Here is a 21,060-nt window from a genome sequence, read left to right on the forward strand (position 1 = left end):
AGCTTAAATGTGGTCATAATTTTAAGAAGGGAACTGGACGTTATCACTTGATGCTTATGGAATCTCAGTCAGAAGTAATGAGAACATTTTAGAAACATCTAGTGGAGACAATTGTATAACATCAAAAACACAATCAGTATTGTAGAACTGTAACGCTAAGACTTCCCAGATGCTCATAAAACAAACATTGCATGTTGTCTCTCATAATTGGCAAATTATAAAAGGCTGATATAGATGCAAAAAGAAGATAGGGGACATCAGAGTCTAGCAGTGTGATGGGGTAGGTAGTATAAAGAAGAGATGCTAATCAGATGCAAAAATATTGTTAGAGAGGAGAATCAAGTATTTATGTTCTGTAACACAGTAGAGAGATGACAAAGATTTATTGTACAGCATTAAAAATTTTTTCCCATCAAAATAAAATGAAAAGTGGTTAAGGCAATAAATCTATGCTGTAATAAACCTGATTCTATCAATTGCACTGTCAAAATTGTAATGCATATGTCAAAATACCACAGTGTTCCCCCCAGAGATGTATAATTTTTACATGACAATAAGAATTTTCACAATGGTTAAAACAGCTAATTATCAAAAATTTAAAATGTGAATAATAATAGTATTATGCAATACTGAAGACAAACAAATCATGTCTTTTAAAATCAATATGGATATATAAATATTGGTAGATAAGGAAGTTAGCAAATTGTGCATATTATCATTTCATTTACACAAGTAAATGCCATTTACATTAAGGACATAGATATAGGCTCAAAACTATAAAAGAAAGCAAGGCAATGATTACTGAGAGACTACCAGAGTGGTTAACTGTAAGAATAGTAGTATGCATTGGTAGGAATCTTCTGGCATGTTGGTACCTTTCCCTTTCTTGGTATGAATAGTAAGTACATGAGTGTTTGGTGTATTGTTTTGATCCTTACTGCTAGAAGTGTTGACATCACTTGGAAGCCTGTTAAAAGGGCAGAATGTCAGGCTTTATTAAAAAAAAAAAACCTTCTGTTCCAAGGATCCTCAGGTGATTCCTGGGCATATTTTAGTTAGTAACCCTGACATACTCATTTTTTTTCCTGAAGGTGACATATGCATTGGTGTTAAAACTATATGATCTGTTTGCTTTAGTTTCTGTTGAGCTATCCGTTTTCCATGAGTTCTACGTATAGTGATAAATACGCAAGATAATGGTAGTGCTAGGTCCTGGAGATGCATATTCCAGCAACTCCCAAAGCAATGGCCACTACCATGACCATTTTACAAACAAGGAAATTGAAATGCTGAAAGGTCATCTGATGTATGGGGATGTGAGACACTTCTGTTTATCTCCAAAACTGTCATGTGGAAGCCCTGAGTGAGGACTAGGGAGCCTTGGGTTATTGGAGCAGGAAGGAGGCTTGTGGGCAACTGTGCCAGTCACACAGGTTGAGAATGCCACAGCCTCCCTGATGTTCTTGAGCCTGCCACTCAAATGAGTCTTCCAGGCCAACCATTGTCCTTATCTGCTTGCAGGAACAGCCCAAGCAGCAAGGCATGGGGAGTGGCTATTTCTGGTTTACTGGGGACTTGGCCTGACATTCCATCCTCCCTTCCAAAGCAGGTGGGGCACAAAGCCAGGCAAAAGGGCAAAAGCTCTAGTGTTGTTGCTTAAAGATCCTAGCAGTGATCTACAGGCCTGCCTAGGGAGTAATCTGCTGGACAGCCCTTGCCTCTCAAAGGGACACTGAAGGTCCTGGTGACAGGCCTGGGCCCCTTCAGGGCACAGAGCCCAGGCTTGCTGCTTTGAGCACAACTGTTCTGCTGCTACCTCATTTGCGGAACTTCCTGGGCTCCATTACTGCTTAATTGACAGAGAATTTTGTGCTTAATTTCACCTCACCGCCCATAAATAGCTGCAATTTTCTGATATTCCCTTCCCCCAACATTGTCCTGTAGAAATTCAAAATGAATCACGACTCCCGTAAATGAAAATGTCTTTCGCTTTTAATGACGCTTTGAATATCACCTCGGGTTTCCACTTAATACCTTGGTAAACTGACAATATATAGCAGCATTTTTTAAAAAATGTAAACTTAATCGGTGGTGAGAGAAACCACTTTTTTTGAGGAAAAGCCGGAGGTGCAAAATGTGCTAGAAAATCAATACCATACATGGTAACTTAGTACAGGAAGCAGTATTATTTTTTTTTAGTGATTCATTATTCATTACAGCTACAATGAAGGATGCATGATATTAGGACTTCAAGCTTTATAAATCCAGCTGTTTGTTTTCCATATTTGTGTATACTTATTAGTTTTAATTAAACTAATAATTTCCCTGGGTTCTTAAATTTACATTAGCTCTTAAAGTATAGAGAAAACATTCCTCATATAATTTAATCATTTGTGCAAATGGCAGACAAGGAAGCTATTGGTTCGTATTGTAATTATTGCAGCCCATGTTTTGAGCTCATTTGTGCAATTGCTAAATTAATAATTATCATTTACGTAAGCAGATTAGGTCATCTGCACTCATTTACAATTATAATTCAGAAATGATTGGATGTTCTTCAAATTTCCCAATTTCTTTAATGCCCTTATTTAAATGGTACATTAAAGAATTTTCCAATTAAGTCTATTATCATAAGTAAATTTGGCTTACTACATATAATTACTCCCATGCTATTGCATATAAATTTTCAATTAATCCATCTCTTTTCTAAAATGCATGGCAAAACAAGTTGATTGTCATAATGTTATTTTCAGCACTTGCTTAAAAGCCAGCTTTGTTAAAATTCCCAATGCCAAGGCATTATGAGTACTTTTAAGCAGTTTATGAAATTCTATAAAATAGGCAGCATGCCAGGGATAACTCAATGCTTTCTGCCCTTTACTGTGATGTATATTGTGTAAGAAATAAACTTTGGCTTAACTGTAAAGAATTTTCAATCCTATAGAATTCAAAAAATACTTAAAATACTTAAACCCCAAAAATTGTTTCAAAAAGTCAAAATTTTCAATGATAAATGTAACACTATGCATACTTCTTGGATGGCTCTTGGTAAATACAGAAATTCTAAAGGAAAGAAGAGAGACCGTTCATAATCCCTGCAACCAGAGATGTTCTTTGTCTGTATCTGTCGTCATTCTGTCCATGTGCGCCTTTAATATGCAGCCATAAAAATCAAGATTATATTTTGATCAAAGCCTCACTGAAAAGAGCGTTGCTGTCTCCCAGCTCTCCTTTGCCACATCACATATTTTATTTTGTTATTTATTTAAAAAGTTTCATACTTGGAAAAATTCCTCTGTTGGCAAAGTGATTTCATTTTCAGCCTTTCATATTTACCAGCTTGGTGTTCTTGGACTAGGTACTTGATAGCTCTGGGCTTTAGCTTCTTGGCTAAGAAAATGAGATATGATGTTGTGACTACTTCCAAGAGTTATTGTGAAGACTGAATGTGCTGCCTTCTCAGGAAGCTCACAGAGCAGTGCTTGCTACTGCTATGCTCTGTCTAGTCTCTTTTTGCTAACTTTCTCTGGGCTAGATAATTAGTTTGCTCCTAAGTCTCAGAGGTTTTATGTTATGGCAGGAAAGACACGTGGGAAGCCATCTTAGCAGTATAGTAAGAGAAGGAATTAAAAGATACCTTTTTAGTTCAACAGGTACTACCAATGGGCTGTTCAGGGTGCTAGAACAACTCTTAGTGTTTTAATTAATACTCATAAAGTGAGAGTAAGTACTTAAGCTTTGATTTTGCAAATGTCTCTAAATGCTTCTTAGTGTCAAATTAATAGACACAGACTAGGGAAAGATCTTACTAGTTACTCTACAACTTTTAAAAAATAAAATGTAAAGAAATGAACTTTGTAGGGGTATAATTTACACACAATACACTGCTTGAATTTATTCAAGATACAATGTGAGGAGTTTTATAGTTGTTCACTAGTGGAACTACCATTACAATTGATCTTCCTGTCACTTATTTTTATTTTGCCTCTTCTACAATAGAATTATACAGAGATGTACCTCAGTTTACCATGGCATTTCCAGATGATAGCGCTGGAATGTGAAGAGGCTATAAACCGATAGACTTTACTCAACATTCTAGCTCAAGCACCTAGTTCACTGTAGAATGTTACGTTTTTCCTGGCTCTGTAATATGACTGACTTAGAGGTGTCAATATCTACCACTGTCCAGCATCAACAGAAAAAAATCATATCAGATTACATGGTGATATTTTTGGGCAACATGAATATCTAAACTTCTAAATGTGATTATAGTGATTTATGCATATCATTTTCACACAAAGACACAGACACACAGATACACACACACACACACACACACACACACACACACACACACACACACATTCTACTGAGTCCAATTAGTGTTGTCTGTAGCACATAGGTGTAGAGTATAGGGCCATGGAGCTGATCCCTGAAGAAAAATATTCTATCTCCCTCAGAAGTCATCAACCTAAGAAATAGTTTATTTTAGTCTTAATTATGTATATATGTATATGCATTGGTGTGTGGGTATGTGCATGTGAGCACAGGTATTTGCTGAGGCCAGAAGAGGGGATCAGATCACTCGGAGCTATAGCTGGTTGACATGGGTGCTGGGAACTGATTCTCTGCAAGAGTGGTGCCACTCTTAACTGCTGAGCTGTTGCTCCAGCTCTATTAGGTAGTGTTTTCATTTCAACCATTCTAGTGATTGTCAAATAATATCCTGGTGTAGTTTTAACTTTTCTCTCTGTGATAAACACAATGATACTGAGTGTGATTACTGGCAACTTCCATACTTTTCATCAGTGAGTTTCTATTCATGCATTTGACCATTTGGTGGTGGAAGAGTATCTGTTTTCTTCTTCTTGAATTGTGAGACTTCTTTATAAATTTTTTTATAGCTCACTTTTTATATGTTCCTAGTGGATGAGGAGGGCATATAAACAATGTGGCCCATGTCTAAAGGTCAGAAGACAACTTTGCAGAGCCAGTTCTCTGTTTCTACTCTCTTTCTGCCCTCCTCTGGCTTGGTGGAGATCAAACTGAGGTGACCAGGCTTGCACAGCACATATTTTACCTGGTGAGCTCTTTTGCCAGCTCTCCTTCACATATTCTTGAGGTAAGTCTCATACCAAATGCATATTGCCAGTGTTTTCCTCTAGCCAGTGTCTGGGCTTTGCTCTAATTATGGCTACATGTATCTGAATTTGTGCAACTGAAGTTGAGAATCTTGATGGCAGTTTGACAGGAGCTCTGGGAACCAAGCTTAGGGGCCTGTGAAAGAGCACCAAGTACTCCTAAGTGCCGAGGCATCTATGTAGCCATCTTTTTATTTTTTTAATAATGGTTATAACATTTACATTCTAACAATTTTGATTGAAAGTAGATTTTTCATACAGTATATTCTGATTATGGTTTCCCCTCCGCCAACTCCTCTCGTATCCCTTCTCTATCCCCTCAAAAATGTATTTTCTATTTAATATTTTTAAGTCAAAGTTTTTATTTTGGGAGCAGCATGTTCTCACAGAGTAGCTTGGGGTACAAGAATGGATGTTATGACGTGGAAGGGGAAATCTCACAGGGCCTCAACTCTAGATAAAGAATGTAAGCAACTTATATAGAGTCCCAGTGGGATGTCCTCACATCTGTCCCAGTTTCCTGGTAAGTGAAGACTTTCATGGGACATGCTTCTTGGGTTAATGTCCAGTTATAAGTGAGTACATACCATGTGAGTCTTTCTGCTTCTGGGTTAACTCACCCAGTATGATCATTTCTATTTCCCTCCATTTGTCCATATATTTCTGAATTTCCTTGTTTTTTTTTATAGCTGAGTAATATTCCATAGTGTAAATGTACCACAATCTCTTTATCCATTCTTCAACTGAGGGACATTTAGGCTGTTTCCAGGTTCTGGCTATAATGAATAAGGCTGCTATGAACATGGTTGAGCATATGTCCCTGTTGTTTGCTGGAGCATCTTCTGGGTATATTCCAAGGAGTGGTATAGCTGGGTCTTGAGGAAGCCCTATTCCTAGTTTTCTGAGAAAGCAACAGATGGATTTCCAAGTGGTTGTACAAGTTTGCATTCCCACCAGCAATGCAGGAGTGTTCTTCTATCTCCTCATCCTCGCCAGCATGTGGTGTTGCTTGAATTTTTGATCTTAGCCATTCTGATTTGTGTAAGATGGAATCTCTATGTAAGACAAATATAGGAGATGGGGAAATAGAAGGATCCAGAGGATCTTAGAAACCTACAAGAAGACCATCATAACAGGTGGATCAGGGGCCAGGGATGTCTGCTCAAACTATTGTGCTAACCAAGGACAATACAAGTAGTAAACACTGAACCTGTACTCTGATCTATCCAACAGACAGGACATTCTCCACAGTTATGTGAAGATCAGGGACTAACTCTGACATAAACTCTGGTGCCCCATATTTGATGACCTCCCCTTGGTGGGGAGCCCTGGTGGCACTCAAATAAAGAATAGGCAGGCTACCAAGATGAGACTTGATAGCCTGTGACCATAAAATGGGGGAGGAGGTCCCCCTCGACCATGGACTAGGGGAGGGGAATAAAGTTGGGGTGGGTGAAAGGGAGGAATGGGTGGATACAAGTGATGGGAGAATAATTGAGTTGTAATCGGAATAAATTAATTAATAAAAAAGAAAGACCAAAAAGAGAAAAAGAAAGAAAAAATAAAATAATACACTTCTAATAAAAAAAAGAATGTAATCAACTAAGGAATGCTGAGAGTAGCACAATAGTTTTCCTGAAGGAAAATCTCTGCCCTCCCCACCAATTCATCTTCCATAAAATCATACACACACAAGTAACATTAGAGAAACATGGCAGGTTGTATTTATTATTAATTAATGATTCAACAATGATTAAAGATAAAGAGGTTAGAGGCCATGATTTTGAAAGCAAGCAATCAGGAAGTACATGGGAAGGGTTGGGGGGAATAGGAGAAATGAGGTAATTATATTTAATTTCAAAAATATTACTATCTCTACCTGGATTTGTAAGACAGTTTTGTTAAAGATCAGTTAACTTTATGTATTTCCTGACTTTTCTACTACATTAACCTATATGACTAGTCTTCTTTAAAGCTCAGAAGTTTGCACACTCTAGGCCAGTGTTCTACCACTGGGCTAAATCTCTATTTGCCAGCCATTGACGAAAATATCCTTATAGCCAGTTTTGAAATGAGACCATTTAGATCTTTTAACTGTATTCAATTTTGTTTGTTTGCCATCCGATTTTCATGTCCAGGGGCTCTAAACGTTGACTGTTTCAACCACTATTCCATGTTCTTGTTCAGATTCCAGAGACTCTCCAAACCTTGTTTTATCTCTTATGGCCAAAACCAAATGTATTTTAATATATTGCCACAATTTGGGCTCAAACTATCTTTGCCTCTTCTAATATGCCCACTGATTAGTGTCAGTCACTGCTAGTATTCTTCCTGGCATCAGCTCATAACGACTCTACCAAGAAATAATTTGTTCTTTTAAAAATTATTCTGAGGACTAGGAGAAGGGGGGAAGACAGAGGGAGGGTGGGACTGGGAGGAGAGGAGGGGGCTATGATTGGAATGCAAAGTGAATAAATGATAAATAAAAAAATTAAAAATTGTTGGTGTTGTTGGTAGTGGTGTGTGTGTGTGTGTGTGTGTGTGTGTGTGTGTGTGTGTGTGTGTGTGTGCATGCACATGGTGCACATGTAAAGGTTAGAGGACAACCTTTCAAAGTTGGTTCTTTTCTTCCACTGTGAGTTCCAGGGGTCAAAATCAGCTCCTCAGGTTTGAACAGAAAGTACTTTGACCTGCTTAGTCATTCTCCTGGCTCTAGCATTTTTTTTCTTTTTAAAAAGAACTTGTTACTTTTATTTGTGTGCACTTGTGTCTATGTGTGCATGATATGTGTGAGTGCAGTGCTGAGAGAGAGACTGGAAGAATGTGTGAGGTCTCCTGGAGCAAGATTTACAGACAGTTGGGTGCAAGGAATACAATATGGATCCTATTCTCCTTAATTCAAAACTGATTTACATATAGGTTGGGGGTATTTAAATCATACACTAGCTAATATCGCTATCCCTGCTGTAATAATTAAACCCATCAATAATGACTTCCCATTGTACTCAGAGTGAAAAGCAGACTCTCTCTCCCCCACGGTCTGCAAAGACCTGAAAGATTTGAGCATTCTTTTGATCAGTCCTTTTCCTGAGCCACTCTTCCCATTGCTCTTTCCTCAGCAGACACATAGCCACTCCGTGCTTAGAATGCTACAAAGCTCTCCCCCACCTGCAGACCCACTTAGCCTGATGTCTACTTTCAACCCACCTCTAAATCTTTCTTTGTCCAACACCTACTCTTTCTCCAGGCATCAGCTCACACCCCACTGAAGTAGAAAGACTCTGGTTCTCAGCTCAGCTACCTGCTATAGTTAGTCTTATTCATAGAATCCTGCTCTTTTCATTCAAGCACTTAGCAGAGTTTATAACTATGCCTTTTCTTGTGATGTGAAAAATGTCTATTTTTCTCAATGGACCATAAGATCAGGAAAGCAGAAAGTCTGCCTATTCTGTCTCAGAATCTTTAATGGCACAGATATTGGCACATAGTAGGCACTTAAAACAAAAAAAAAAATGTACTGACTTAGGGATTTTCAGCGGCAACAGAAAGTTTGTCTATCCCCTTAATGAAAAAGGAATCCTACTTAGCCTAAGCCATGAGATCCCTAAGCTCTCTGTGTGCTGGAGACTAATCTTATTAAGTTGTTTTGACTGCTGGACCAGCTGCGACACCTGCTTCTGGATTTATTAGGTAAGATTATACCAGTTTCTTGTATTAATTTTCTATAGTGTTCTTGGTAATTTTCATTGGAAATAGCAGTATGTTTTCCGCTAATGCACTTACTGGCTTATCCTCACTGTGCTCCACTCTCCAAGCTCTACCACCTGCATCCCTGTCTATGTCATCCCCACAACTCTGTTTGTACTTCCTGTAGTCAAGGCCAGCCATGACTTTCACACAGGAAGCCTTCTGGAAGACACTGAGTGTTTGAGACAACCATTAAAACTCATCTATTTCCAAATACCACAAGCCTCTCTGCAAAAAGAGGCCTATGGTGTACGATATAAGCATCTCAAAGGAGACCTATGGGAAGAAAATTATCATAAAATTGTCTAAGTCCCATATCAAAGAAGTTATGAGTGTGGGCCATGAGTCTATTCACAATAGAGTTCACAGAAGGCAACTGTCTGGTTCCTGTGTTCAGGCCCAAGACCTTCCTCTCTTGTCTTGATCAAGTAGGTCTACACATCTTTGCCAGTCACATTAACTTCATTTGAGGATGCAACTTACCGTAGTAACAAGGCCCTGACCTCCAAAAACAGACTGACAGGACTTGAACCAGTCAGCAATATTAGCTATGTGACCTTGGATAAGCTACCTAACCTGACTGTGAACCAGTTTCCATATACATAAAATGGGCATAGTAATATTACCTACTTTAGACTTAGAAAAGGGAATATGGAGCTTGTATTAGCATTGCTTGCACCAAAGCTTAGCTTTGGAAAATGTGGTAGTAATCTATATCTGCTTATTTTCTCTTTAAATTTACTTTAAAAGTGGAGAATGCAAAAGAATTTGTCTTACCTTTCTTACATTGGGATATATATGAATAGCTGCAGAGAGACAGAGTATCACCTAGCATACGAGTCGAGCCATTTCACTTATGTTTACAGATAAAAAATATCTATGTTTTCTTTCATAGTCACTCTTGTGTATAGGATTAAAGAAAAGAGCTATTGACAAACAGAGCTCAAGAATGCCCCTTCTTGTCTATAATGCTTTTCAGACATGCAGGGGTTTGCTGCACACACAAGGAACTTACCAGTCCATGACTCATCTGGATTCAGGCCATGAGGCCAAGTTGGTAAAGTTGTGTTATATAGAATGTGGTGGCATCTTGGTTTATACCAAGCTATTCCCAGGTTTAGAACTGAAAGTCCTGTGTGCCCCCACCCAAAAGCCTTCAGTTCTGGACAAACTAAGAAAGCTGGTGAGCCCATTTGACACTGCCTTGCACTTTCCTAAGCAGATGTCTTGGGACCTTTCATCTTTCATGTGTCAGGGATATAAAACCATTGATCTTGCTTGTGATTTAAGTGGCAGTTAAGCTCACATTTAATATGAAATATATTATTCAACATTCTGGAAACATACTGTTTCTTTTAGAATTAAAATTCACACTGGCCTTTTCATTTTCTTAATTTACCTTTTGGTAAAATTTTGGCTTAAATAAAAGTATGGGGGCACAATGAAATGTTATTGAGATTTAATTCTTTTCAAAGATGAACAGGGCCAAGTTTTGTACCATATACTTATAACCCTAGCCTTTGGGATGCTGAAGCAAGATCATTAGTTCAAGGCCAACCTGGGTTGCATAGTGAGACAGTGTCTCAAAAACATATGGAGAGGTTGCTCAGTCAGGAAATTGTTCGCTGTGCAAGCATGAGGACCCGAGTTCATCAAAGCAGAGCATTGTGCTATGGGCTTTAGAGAGGCAGAGATAGGCAGATTCCTGGAGCTTGCAGTCCAGCTGGTCTAGCCTATATGAGGAGCTGCAGGCCAGTGAGCAACCCTGTCTCAGAAATCAGAGTGGCTGGTTCCTAAAGAACAATCCTTAAAGGGTTCAGTTGTTCTCTGGTCTCTACACACAAATGCACACATCCGCATGCCTATTCACATACATACCAACACACACACGTATATGATTACGCAGAACACTAGATACATATTTCAGTGGTTTTAGTATATTCCATCACAGCTACCTAATTTTGCAATACTTTCATAACCCTAAGGGGAAAACTGTACTCTTTAAAAAATTGTTTATTTTATGTATATGAGCTCTCTATGTGCATGTAAATTTGCAGGTCAGAAGAGGGCATAAGATTCCAGTATAGAAGTTTGTAACCACCATGTGGTCACCAAAAATTAAACTCAGGACCTCTGAAAGAGCAGACAGTGCTCTTAACCTCTGAGCCATCTCTCCAGCCTCCAAAACTGTATTCTTTAGCAATAATCTCAATTGCCACAGCCCTTTATCCCACACTCTCAAAAGCACTTCTCTGTTCCCTTCTCTATGAAATGTGGTCTTTGGTATCTGGCATATTTCACTGAGCATAACATTTTCATGGTTCATACAAGCTGTAACATCTATTACTTACATACTCATTTTAATGGTCAAATAATATTCCTATTCCATTATATGGCTATCTATGTTTATTTATTCATAGATTGATGGCATTTGGTTTATTTCCATTTTGAAATTATTGTAAATGGCACCATCACACACATCTAGTACATTTTAAAAGTGAGGATGTGTTTTCATTTCTCTATTCCTGATATTTTGAAGGGCTCAACATTATTTTCCAAAGTGATAGTTTACATTCCCATCAGCAATCCATGAAGGGTTGAATTTCTCCAGTGTTTGATATTATCTTCCCTTTTTTCAGTGCTTAGATGAAACACAGGACTCTCCATATCCTAGACCAACACTATTGCATTCATCTACTCTCCAACCCCTTATCTTCCTGTTTTGATTATATGTATTCTAGTGGGCATAAAACAGAATTTCATTATAAGTTTGATTTTCTTTACTCTCATGCTTAGTAATGTTAAGACTATTTTCATGAGCTATTTGTATTACATCTTTGCATGAAGTTCTATTTGGATTCTTTGCCTAGTCATTCATTAGTTGTTACTATTATATTATGGTTTTTATTTTGAGAGGCTATTCTGCAGCCTAGGCTGGCTTATAACTTATCAAACACTCAAACTCAAGGATAGTCATAAACCATGATCTTCCTTCCTCCACTTTCCAGTTGCTGGAAGTATAGACATTCAAAGTCGTGTCTGACTTATGCTGTGCTAGAGATCGAAGCCAGAGTGTCATGCATAATAGACCAGAACTTTACCAACTGAGCTATGTTTGCAGCCCACTCACTGGGTTTTGGTTTTATCAATATTCTAGCTGCAAGTCTGCTGAGATACACATCGTTTACAAATACCTATGTAATATTGAATTGACATTTAATTTTTAAAGAATCTTTCTCTATAAATCTATTTTAGTTTTAATGAAGTCTCATTCATATTTCTTTTTTGCTAAACTCATCCATGAACACTTACTCCTGCTTCTTTTGTACAATCTTATATAGGTTGAGAACGCTGAGGTCTTTGGTCCACTTCTAAGCTAATGGTGATACAGGATGTGAAAGTAAAAGACTACTTCACTCTGTTGCATGAAGCTATCCAGCTGTCCTAAACCCACTGCTGGGAAAGCTCTTCTTTCCTCACTGAAGGTATTGTTGAAGTCAGTTCACTGTGGATACATGTGTTTCTTTGGGGATTCCAGTTCTATTTCTTTAATCTACCTGCCTGTGTTTATCCTACCTATACTGTATTATTATTATTATTATTTATCATCATCATCATCATCATCATCATCATTATCATCATCATTATCATTATTGGTGTGCTATGATCAGTAAAGATGAATCCCCCAACAAAGATACATTTTGGCCTTTCTGGGTCACTTGAATTTCCATATGAACCTTGAGAGAAGGTTGCCAGATAACAACTGTGATTCTAATGGATAGGGTTGCTTTGGATCTACAAATTAATTTGGAGACTTTTGTCATATTAGCAATAGTAATTCTCCTAACTAGGGAACATAGGTTACCTTTGCACTTAGTTGCTTTTTTAAGTAGAAAGTGAGTTTCATTTAAATATAAATAAAATTTAAGTAATGCAAAAGGAAATTCCAAGTAAATACCAAGCAATTTTAATTCTTTAAAAAAAAAACTTCTCTCATATATTACATCCCAGACTCAGTTTCCCATTCCTCCTCTTCGCCCAGTCCCTCTCCACCCTCATCCACTCTCCTCTGTTTCGCTTTAGAAAAGGGCAGGCCTCCCAGGGATATCAATTTAACAGAGCATTTCAAGTTGCAATAAGACTAGGCACCTCCCCACATTTTAAGGCTGGACAAGGCAACCCAGTAGGAGGACAAGGGTTCTAAAAGCAGGCAAAGGTGTCAGAAATAGTCCCTGCTGTTAGGAGTCTCACAGTAACACCAAGTTATACAAGTAGAACATACATGAAGAGGGCCTAGGTGAGGCCCATGCGGGCTCACTGATTGTCAGTTCAGTCTCTGGGAACCCCTATGGGCCCACGTTAGTTGATTCTGTGGGTTCTCTTGTGGTGTCCTTGACACCACTGACTCCTACAATCCTTCCTCTCCCTATTCTGCAGGATACCTCAACTTCCACCTAATCTTTGGCTGTGGGTCTCTGCATCTGTTTCTATCAGTTGCTGGGTGAAGCCTCTCTGGTGACAATTGGGTTCGACTCAGATCTCCACGTACAGCAGAGTATCACTAGGAATCATTTCATTGTGACTGTTTTTCTGGCCAATTATATTTGTCTCTATTCTAGGTCTCTGGACATTCCAACCTCTGGTTCCTGACCCTCCACGCAGTGTCAGGATTGGGCTCCCTCTCACGGCATGGGTCTTAAGCTGGACCAGTCAGTGGTTGGTCACTCCCAGTTTCTGTGCTACCTTTACCACAGAGCATCTTGCAGGCAGGACAAACTCTAGGTCAAAGGTTTTGTGGCTGGGTTGGTCTCCCAATCCTGCCACTGGAGTCTTGGAAATTTCCATTGCAGTTGGTTTCCGCCTCACCTGGAAATGCCCACCAATTCCAGTTGTCTCTCTCAGTATTCTCTCTCTCTCTGTCCTCCCACCTGATCTCTCCTGTTTCTGTTCCCACTGCCCTCCAGTATACCCATAATAGCTATTCTATTTCCCCTTTCTAGGGAGAGCTATGCGTCTGCCCACGAGTTCTCTTTGTTACTTGGCCTCTCTGGGACTGTGGATTGTAGCATGATTATAGTCTACTTTACAGCTAATGTCCACTTTTGAAATTTGATTTTTCTGTGTGTGGGTGTTTGCCTGCATGTATGCCTGTGCATCACACATGTGCCTGGTGCCTGTGCAGGCCAGAAGAGGGTGTCAGACACCCTAGAACTGGAGTTACAGACAGTTGTGAGTTGACATTCCTCCTACTGACTCTGATTCTAAGGTTTCTTATGAGAACTCAGCTCACGCTATTATTGAGATTCTTTTCACATGATAAGATGGTGTTTTATTTTTCCTTTTGCTTTTTCTGAGACATGATTTCTCTGTGTAACAGTCCTGGCTGCTCGGGAACTTTCTCCATAGGCTCAAATCACTTATAAGTAGATATTATCTGCAAAGTAAAGGATAATCATGCTGCAATCCACAGATCCAGAGAGGCTGGCCTCGAACTCAGAAATTCACCTGCCTCTGCCTCCCAAGTGCTGGGCTTAAAGGCATGTTGCCACCATTGCCAGCAATAGGGTCTTTTTGTCTTGCTGCTCTCAAGCTTCTCCCTGCATTTATACTTTGACATTTGGTCATCACAAGTCTAGATGCATATGTCTTCAGGTCGATTGAGCCCCTTGGATATATGGATTATTGTTTCTATCAATCTGGGAAAAATTCACCCATTATTTCTGCAAATCTTTGTGATTCTTCATTTCTTTCTATGTGGAGTTGGTGTCCCCCAATTTTTGAGGCTCTAATTATTTTTTATTCATAATTCTTCTCCTCCTGTCCTTTAGATTTGATAATCTTAGCTGTGAATCTTCATGTTTATTGATTTTTCTGTTGTTCAAATATGCTTACAGACTCCTTTAATGGATTATTTTGTTTCAACTCTGAGAACTTGATTATTTTTTTTCTTAATGTCACTATCATTATTGATCTTTTTTACTTGGTTAAAATTTTTTTCTTTAAAAGGCTTTTTTAGGAAATCAAAAGTCTTATATTCCCCAGGGACAATTTTTGTTAACTATCCCTCCCCTCTTCTCTGTAATATATGTATGTGTTTGTGTGTGCATATGTTGTGTACAGTATGTATATATATATATATGTATATGTATATATATATACATACATGCACACACACACACTTGTGTGTGTGTGTGTGTGTGTGTGTGTGTGTGTGTGTGTGTATGTGTGTGTGTGTGTATCCTTGGCTATCCTTGACCCACTTTGTAGACCAGGTTGACTTTGAATTCACAGATACCTGCTTGCCTCTGTCTCCTGAATTCTGGGATTAAAGGTGTGTGGCACCACTGCCTGGTACTTTCTTATGTCTTTGCACACTTCCACTTTCTTTTAAAAATTGATCTTTTTTTTTTTCATCACATAGTGCAGTCTAATCCTGGGAATCTGGTTCATTCCTTGTCAAAATTTCTTCTTGTTGTTGTTGTTGTCATCCAGAATCAGTTTTTAAAATCCAGTGTATTTTGTTGTGTGTCCCCTGAAGTCACTGCTTGTTATCATGTCAGGTGGCTCTATTTATATATCAAGGCAAGTCTTCAATTAAACTCAAGCAGATGAAGATAACCTGTCTGAGCCACACATAGCCTCACAGACACATAGGAAAATATCAATATGTGTGTTATAATTTTTTATGTAGCTTATTTACATGCCATGGAACATAGGAACAGGTACAAATGGATTCAGCAGTTGTCTAAAATATCAAAACACCATAAAAGTTGTCACGCATTTTATAAAGTATGAAATAATGCAGACCATGTTGTAACCAATTTGCTACATTCATGAAACTACTATCATACTGAACATATTCTCCATTGCTGTGTCACACACTCAGCCCTGACATAACTTTATAAAATGTCATAGAAATATCAGTAGCATAGTCACCTTCATTTCAGAGACACTAAGTCACTTAGAAGAAAAAGTGGGGAAGAGCCTGGAGCACATTGGCACAGGAGACAACTTCCTGAACAGAACACCAACAGCCCAGCCTTAATGTCAACAATTAATAAATGGGACCTCATGAGGCTGAGAAGCTTCTGTAAGGCAAGAGACACTGTCAAGAGAACAAAGCACCAGCCTACAGACTGGGAAAAGATCTTCACCAACCCTACATCTGACAAAGGTCTTATATCCAAAATATATAAAGAACTCAAGAAATTAAACAGCACCAAACCAAATAACCCAATTGAGAAATGGGGCTTGGAACTAAACAGAGAATTCTCAAGAGAGGAATATCAAATGGCTGAGAAACACTTAAAGAAATGCTCAACCTCCTTAATCATCAGGGAAATGCAAATCAAAACAACTCTGAGATTCCATCTTACACCCATCAGAATGGCTAAGATAAAAAATTTACTTACCTTTTGATTTATAAATTCTTTCATTTCTTTTTACTAAAGGTGAAGCAAGTTGTGAAGAGCCTGTCTGCTTTTAATTTAACTGGATTTAGTAATAAAGAAGGGGCTTTAATGTGTCAAACAAAAAACAGTTTGGCTCATGAAAATGTTTTGCAGTAAAAACTATATTTGTCTCAAAGCTGAGAAGTCACTCAAGCTAGCCTAGCATGCAAATTAATATACTTCAGTTTAGTGAAGGAAGATAAGTAGATGTCTGAGGGATGAGCAGTTGGAATTATAAGCGATATGAAAGGGAGGTAAAGTTCAAAAGGATTATTGAACTTACTAGTCCTCAAAAACCAATATTCCCCATCTTACAAACTTTTCAAACTGCATTATGCCAGTTGAAATGGCATTTAGAAGGAGAATTGGTTTCACCAGAGAGGAGTCTGTAATGGAAGAGAAAGGTCTGTAGGGAGAGAACAGTAAAATACAAAGAATACCTGTATTAAAACATCTCATTAGAACAGGGCATGGCACCCAGTAGGCACTCAATAAACACTTGCTGAATTGATTGCGTGAATTACACTGAAATTTATTATGAGACGAGCATCCCAAGCTGGGTTTTGATTGCATATGAGGAAAGAGATTTGCTAAGTAAGCATTTATCCTTAACACAAATATATGTTTATCACATTGAACATATAGGCTGACTCCAGTAAATATTTCTGTGTATCTACAGAATTTAGGCATATAAGAATAAATTTTGCAGGGAACTTGGCATCTTAGGCTAACAGCTAGTTTCAGTCAGATGGTTTGGTAAGGCAATTTACAAAGCTAGCTACTGATAAAACTCCAAGGATATTTCTCTGACTTTGGAGCTGTATGTTTACATTGCAAGGCAAATGAAGCTACAGACCTTATAGGTGCTTCAAAGTTGTGGAAATTGAAGCGTTATTTGGTCCTAAGAAAGATTCATTTATATTTTTTAGGCTAGCATAAGAACCCAGGATCTTTTTACCTGTCTTTCTTTGGAGAGGAAAAGAGGAAGCTGTTGTCTCTTTCTTCTACATGTAGAGAAAATTTCACTTTTTTTTCTTACCTGTCATACATCATGCTTAAGATATCTGGCCCGATTTCATAGTGTCACCCATGGGTGAGAATCTGGGTGTGGGAAACTGAGGCCATTATTTGCTTTTTGATCCAGAACAACTCATGTTCATTCAAAATAAAGTTAATGAAGATGAATATTTAAAACCCAACACAAATGCATTGTTTTCAAGAACTGTCTGTCATAGCAGCATTTTCATTTCCACCAAGAATATGTGATGTGTTAAGTATTTACAGGATTCTCAAGTACAATATTTGAGATTAATAACACAGTGGCTTATAAGAAAGGAAGAAAGAAAGAAAGAAAGAAAGAAAGAAAGAAAGAAAGAAAGAAAAGAAGTAAAAATAGAGACCATTCAAAGTCTGAATTCTCAAGGGTTGCTGGCCAGTTTATTAATAGAGTCTATAATGGAAGCATGCTAAAAATTGAAGCACATATAAAACATATTACTCTAAAGAGATAAGAGTTTTATTTTAAAGGTCTGAACAGTGCTACAATCTTGAAGGCTTTTTACTTTGTGGTTGTTAAAATGATTCCATTTGTTTGTAACTTATAAATGAGCTATCACATCAATTGGCAGACAGGCCACGCTGGAAGATACTGCCACAAATACTATTTCATGTCCTGCCCATAAACATTTGAAATTGCTTAGAAAACTTCAATAATATTTTAAATTTTTTGATAAATGAAAAAACTTCAACGTCAGGTTTTAAAATTTCATTTGGATCAAAATGATAATAGACACAGAGGTCAGGAAATATAGTTCTGGAAAGTCACCTGACTTGGAGGCAGAAAATAGCTGACCTACATTTTCATTTTGCTTTGCTATGCTGGTTCCAACTGAGATACAAGAATTGTATAGGGAAAGGTCAGGGTAGTACAGGATTAAGGAATGTCAATAGCCAGATCATTAGCCTATAAATCCCCAGGTTTCTGGGCATGGTCTGTCATGACATGGCCTAGCACTATACTTCCTACCTCATTTCTTATTTTGATCGCTGGTCATGTGAGAATTTATATTGCTTCAGCAGTGTTCACTGACTCCACATTTTATAGACTTGCTGGGCAGTATTGTGTCTTTATGCCTTTGGCCATACTGGATCTCTCATTAGAAGAGTTTTATGGGCTTTCAGCCTTTTCTGCATTGTCTCATGCAAAGCCATTCTTTTGGATTCTAATTTGGCATGATTTTCAACTCCATCAACTCCTTTTAGATTATACCACTCCACAATATCTCTATGACTCTGTTAACTGTTCACTTGTCTTTTTTGCATACATCATCCCATACTGGAGTCATCTCTATTTATATTTCTATCTTACACTTCAGACTCAACATGTTTATTGAATAAATTAAAGGATGGGAAGTGGGTGCATGAATAAATGCAAACATGATTTTATGTTCCTTGTTCTTACATAGCATTATAGAAAAATTAATTAACATTACCAAAAAGATAACTTCGGGATTGTACCAACAGAGAATGCAAACATTGACTATATAGCATCCATCCTTGCCAAAGGCATAGCCAGCTCTAACATCTCGAGGAAGAACTTTCTGCTCCCTGAGTCAATGAATTCAACTACTGGGTAGCTTTTATTTCTCTAAGGTTTATTTGTTCTGTTGATCTGAAATGTGCTTTCTTATAATGGCCACCTATTTGTTTTCAATATCTCTTCTGCAGTGATAGGAAACAATTGTATGTTTCTCTTTCATTTCTCATCTTGTAAAGAGTCAATTCTTTATAGTTTACTTTTCTTCTTTCTTGGCCAAACATACAGTTACTTTGACCTTTTTATTTTTGTTACTTGGCCTCGGCATCTCTTCTCATACTGGTTACTTTCTGGGTACATTTTTCTCCTCTCTTTCCTAGATGTAATATTTACATTTTAACATGGTGTTCTAGACCTGTTCTGACCCCTGTCCAGTCCAGTAAGGTTATTACTTACTGCTCATGCACACTTTCATCTTGAGATATAGATGCCAAAGACAGCACCCCAGATCATCTTCTCCTATTACTCCACCACTATTTCCCATTTCTGGAGTTCACTATTACTCTTGAAAGAAGTTTGAATTTTTTCTTTCATATCAAGAGGGCATCCTCCCACTGTTGTAAGATTGGTATGTGTGAGCTGGTGAGCAAAAAAAAAAAAAAAGTATCACAAAAGAAACAGTAAACAAACCAATGCTGTAAGATCAGGACAGCATTGCTTTAATGCACAAATTGGATCCCCTAGGCAGCCTAGCAATTACCTCTTGTACTGTCACCAGTTTAGTACACATAATAGAAAATGGAGATGGGATAACAAGGCAAAGCTTTTAGCAATGTTGTTACATGGACACTCAGTCTAAAGATACAGCCTCACCTCACACCTCCACATACGGACATGCAAAATGACTGCTGCAGTCAGTTTGGCCAGAGTGTGCTGGGAAATGATGTAATACTGCTACAGAGCCCAAACAACAGCCAAGAAACAGGGGTCTCAAAGTTGGATCTGGCCCTCCTGTCCTAGGGAGCACTGACAGGAGCAAAGGCCTCTTCAGAAACAGAGGAGAGGGCAATTAGCTTACGGCTTGCTCCCTCGGAGTCAATAAGGAAATAACACCCACCTAAGTGAGCACAGTAAAGTCTCCTGGCTTCAGCTTCAGACGCCTATCTTTTCATGCCAGGCACTGAAATAGTTTCACATGGCCATTTTCCCCCTAATCCTATCGACAAGAAAAGTATAAGAAATTTTCATGCAGAGAAAGATTGGGGTTGCCATTTTTTAAACTTAGAAAGCACATCCAAATGGTCACTAGGATGAAAAGGTACTTCTAACAAGCCTGTATGCACTGATTATTAAGGGTCTATATGGGATAGTTACCTTGTATAAGGCACACTCGTGCAGACTTAGCATTTTAAGGAAGCCATAGTAGGTATGTGCTGATGATTTCTGACAATTTTGGCTTTAGTAAGTTCCATAGGCTTGCCTCTGTCTGTCAATCTTCCCTTCTCGTGTTGGGGTGCACATTATGCACTGAAACCAGGGCTATACTTCAAAGTGAATTTCTACAATCTTACATTAAGGGAGACAACAGAGAAGTTACTGGGTTCCCAAGAAACGCAGTAAACCCTTTACCATTTTCTTTCATATGGGCCAGAGCACAGGCTAATGGGAATGTCAGTGATCTCTGTCTTCTGGCATTTCTTCTGTAGAAATAAAGTATCAGATGTTCACTTCCTTATTCTTTGAACTTCAAGAAACAGCATTTTCTGAAACAACTCTACAACATGAAAAAAATTACATTATCTGAACTTTCTAGTGTGTCAATTTGGGCCATTTGTTTAATGTGCCTTTGTTACTTCATTAATGTTTATATATATATATATATGCAATTAAATATATATGTATCATTACTGTTATATGGTGCTTAAAATGACTTAAATGATATGTTTACTCATCTTAAAGGTTCAAAAAATACTGAGGCAGAATACTAAGCATTAGTTTTAGTTCTTGATTAACAATATGGCTGTCCCACCACTGTGCTAATCACTCATCTGTGCTCTCGTATTTAATCTCCATGAAGACTTAAGGGAACAGATACTGCTACTGTCTTCATTTTTTAGCTTATAAACTGGGCACCAAGCAAGCGGAAGTTTACTCTTGTTAAGTGGAAGAACTGCTTTGTAACTTC

Source organism: Acomys minous, assembly GCF_964271855.1.
Source record: "Acomys minous genome assembly, chromosome: 7".
NCBI lineage: Eukaryota > Metazoa > Chordata > Mammalia > Rodentia > Muridae > Acomys > Acomys minous.